Below are 4,635 nucleotides of genomic sequence, written 5' to 3'. Positions count from 1 at the left end.
TGACCTAAATAAAAAGTGAGGAGTTTCCGTACATAAGGACACTACAGCAGCTGACCAGTCTGTTAGCATAAAGAGAATAATGGGCCCTCGTCGATGAACCTACCTTACTCCACTACTCTCTCCAGGCACCAAAATCATGTATGCCCACGGTACATGGAAAACTAACAGCCCCCGCTGCAGCAAATGTAGAACCGCATCTACCACCACCTTCAGCTCTACCACCAATGCTGCTGCTGTCATCGCTTCTGGCATCGATGCTATTGTGGGCCTGCCACATCTACTGTCATGTATGTTGCTGCACTCGAAGAAGTGTTGGTAGAGACTATAGTGGACAGGTTTGGGACAGCTGCAACCATCCAAAATGAAGATTGGGTCAGTTTTGATTAAAACAGCATCCCCTGCCAAGTCATTGGTGTTGCTTGCTTGTGGCAAGCTGGGTAACATTCCAGTGACTGTCACTCACCACAATAGTGTAAACATGGTCCAAGGCATCATTTTCCATCAGGACCTTCTCTTGCAGTCTGAAGATCAGCTATGTGCCAACTTGGAGTGATGGGATGTACACTTTGTCCATTGTGTCCTTAGAGGGCCAAAGGACAAAAGGGATTGCTACCAAGGAATTTATATTGATCTTTGAGTGTGATTTGTTGACTGAGAAGATCAAAGTTATGGTATACCAATGTGATGTGAAATCTTATGTGCCCCCCCCCCCCCCCCCCATGCAGTACCATGAGTCACATGCTTTCACATTGTGCCACCAGCTCAGTCTGTAGCAATTGTGGATGACTGTGGTACACCAATGTTCCTTGTGCTTTGCATCAGCTTTAGAGCATCATTCTCCCTACTTATCAGACTACCTGTCTTTCAGACAAAGGAAGAAAGTACAGGAATATAAGACTCTGGGCAGACTGACATACCAAAAGGCCAAGAAAAAGTATGAGCCTGTACATCCTGCATGGATGACAATGTCATATGCTACCACTATGACGACATTTCTCTCTCTGTCTGTAGGACTCTCCCCCAGTATGCATCCTACAGTGAGCCCTTACAGCTGCTTGACCGTGCCTGCCCCCTGATGGTTTGGGACTCACTTCTGCTGCTTCCTGCATACCCACTTTTGTAGCAATGGCTCTCCACCCACCTAGGATACTGATTCCCATCCCCCAGCCAGAGATGCATCACCCTTGTCCAGCTTCTCATACCAGGAAGGGGACCTTTGGGACAGTCCCCTCCAAGGTTTCTACCTGTCTGCAATCAGATACCAGCCAGTGGCTCAAGGAGCCACAGGTTGCTGGTCATAAGGCTTCAAGATGTTCTTCAGGCTATTCTATTGGAGAAGAAAGACAAAAAGAAGTCTTTAGAGATGAAAGAAATTTCAATGGTCTCCACGCCACCGGATCCCAAGTTCTGTTTCTGTGCCACAGCAGCGATCCCAGTAGTATCTGAGGCTTGTTACTGCACCACACAAAGTTTCTCAGGTCTTTTGTGTGTTGATAACATCATTTCTCAACTGGTGGCAGCAGGTGACCAGGGGACATAACCTGCCTCCTTTACCCTTTCACATCCTCACTGTATACCAACACCACGATCATCTGGTGGAGTTTTAGTGATTTTTTTTTTCACCACCTGGCTAAGCTATTACGTCTCTTAAGCTCCTCTACTGCTTTCTGCATTCCGTTCAGAAGACTTTTTTTAAGTGATGTGGACCCCTGCTCCATGGGGCTACCAGAATTATTTTGAGAATTGTGCCAATTATGACAGGGTATCGTCTGGAGAATGTACTTATGTTCTGGACTCTGTATATAGCGAACTTGTGCCTCCTGATAAAACTTTGGAGGCTATGGCAGTTCAGGTAAGGGTATTTCAGCATTTTACCACCCGTAATGTTCATCTCCCTACCAATAGTGGAGTGCCTCAGAACGCAGTGTCTGTATTGGTTTCTCAGCTCCCTCCACCTTTCCTCTTAGGTGCCTTCAGTGCCCACACCCCATGTGAAGTGGAACCATCATCATTGGTCACAGTAATGGCATTGAAAACTTTTTGGCAGATCTCAACCTCTGTCTCTTGAATACTGGTGCCTCCACACACTTCAGTGTGTGGCACATGGAAATTACTCAGCCATTGATCTTCCTATTTGCAGCCCTGCTCTTGTCCCATCCAAACACTGTAGTACCCAAAATAACCTGTGTGTTAGCAACCACTTCCCAATTTTCATGACTCTTCCTTAGCATCACTTCCCTGTGTGCCCGACCAGATGGGCACTCCACAGTGCCAACTGGGATACTTTCACACCGCTGTTGTTCTGAGCTCCATTCTATATGGAACCATTGACATGGCCATCCAGAGTGCAGCAGCAGTCATTCTATTGGCAGCCAACTTAGTGACCTTTTATTCTTTGGGATCCCCCCCATTGGAAGACAGTACCTCAGTGGACCTCAAAAATTGCTGAGATCATTAGAGATAGCAGGCAGGCTCTCCAATGCCATTAGTGGCATCCATCGTTTGAGCAACTCATTGCGTTTAAATGGCTCTGTGTCTGGGTCCAGCACTTTATGAAATGATGGAAGCAAGAATGCTAGGAATGGTACATTTCAGCTTTTGGACCATGTGTGACTCCTTTGCAGATGATCAGACGCCTCTATGAAAACCAGTCCTCTGCAGGTGTACTTGGCATTTCCTTGAAAGATGCTATTTTCACTGACCCAGGCGCCATACCCGAACATTTTATTCTGCTTTATGCTTGAACCTCCGCGGCTGAGAACTGTCAACCTGCCTTTCGTGTTCTTGAACAGCAGATGGAGCGACTGCACTTATCTTTCACTACACGCCACCTGGAGCCATATAGTGCTCCATTCAGCGAATGGAAATTATTCTGTGCCCTAGCCCTTTGCCTTGATAGAGCCCTAGGGCCAGACCAAATCCACAACCAAATGCTAAAACACCTATCAGTGGATTGTCAACGTCATCTCATTGTCATGTTCAACCCTATCTGGAGCATGGGTGAGTACCAATTTCAGTGACGAGGAAGTGGCATTGTCCTGGTACTGAAACAGGATAAGCATCTCCTAGAGATGGACAGCTATCGCCCAATCAGTCCCACCAATGTTCTCTGTAAGTTGCTCGAATGCATGGTGAGCCAGTGTCTGTGTTGCCTCCTTGAGTCTCAGCGTGTTTTGGCTCCATCCAAGGACGGTTTTTGCCAAGGACATCCTACTGCTGATAATTCGGTTCGCCTGAAGTCTGTCATCTAAACAGCTTAGACTGACTTTGACACCTTTTTGCTGTCTTCTTTGACCCAAAAAATGCTTATGACATCACATGGCGACACAACGTCCTCACTAACTTACATAAACAGTCTTGGAGCCCACATCTGATTTCTGTCCAAACCTTCTTGTCATACTGTACCTTCCAGGTTCGAGTTTGTGCTTCTCATAGTACCCCCCCCCCCAATATCCCAGAGATTGGGGTCTTGCAGGGCCCTGTATTAAGTGTCCCTCTCTTCCTAGTGGCCACTGATGGTACAGCAGCAGTATTGCCGTCCTTGTATGCCGATAATACATGCTTTTACTATTGTTCCTCTAGTGCAGGCGTTGCTGCACACCAACTGCAGGACACCATTCGAAAGGTGCAGTTATGGGCTCTCACTCATGGCTTTCAGATTTCAGCAAACCAAGACTTGGACCTTGCACTTCTGTCGCTGTCATACTGCTCATCCACAACCAGACCCTTACCTTGACGACCATTACTCCATATGGTGGAGACTTACCACTTCTTGGGACTGGTCTTAAATGCCCAGCTGATGTGGCTTCCTCATGTTTGCCAACTGAAGCAAAGATGCTGGCTACACGTTAGTACACTTTGCTGCCTCAGTAACACCAGCTGGGGTGCAGAATGCACTACCCTTCCGCTACCTTACAAAGCCCTGATCCTCTCCCGTCTTGATTATGGGAGTCTGCCATATGGTTTAGCATTGCCCTCAAAATTGTGGTCACTAGACTCGGTACACCACTGTGGGATATGACTTCGAACAGAAGCCTTTCAAACTACTCCTGTGAATGGCCTACGGAGGCTGAGGTCCCTCCCTATGAATCAGTTACCCAACAACAGCTACTCAGTTGTGCTGAACATGTTTGCAGTTGCCCTAAGCAACCTAACTACCATGTCCTTTCTCTTAGTAGGGAGATCCACCTCCCACAACAGAGAACAAGAACTGGGGTCCAATTGCAGTTCGGCTGCTCTGAACTCCATTTCCCCCACTGTTACCTCTTGTTAGGGAGCAATCATATATGCCCCCATGGTGTGTACCCTGACTGAATCTTTCTCGATTTATTCTTTGGACCATAATATTCAGTTGACTCAATGGTGTTTCACCACCTGCTCCTGGCTGTCCTCGATAAATTGCTTGGTTAGCAAGTGGTATTCATTGACTGATCAACGGACGATGGACAAACCAGTTTTGCATGCAAACATGCACGGTGCAGTGAACTATGCTCTTCCTGAACGGATTCAGTGTCTTCACTGCTGAATTGGTGGCCATCAAACGAGCGCTTAGCCATGCTCCTTCTTGCACTGGCTAGAGGCTTATTATCTGTAGCGACTCCCTGAGCAGTTTTTGAGCTATAGACCAGTGCTACC

The sequence above is a fragment of the Schistocerca piceifrons genome, chromosome X, assembly GCF_021461385.2.
Source record: "Schistocerca piceifrons isolate TAMUIC-IGC-003096 chromosome X, iqSchPice1.1, whole genome shotgun sequence".
NCBI classification, from domain to species: Eukaryota; Metazoa; Arthropoda; class Insecta; order Orthoptera; family Acrididae; genus Schistocerca; species Schistocerca piceifrons.
This window is presented reverse-complemented; position numbering follows the sequence as displayed.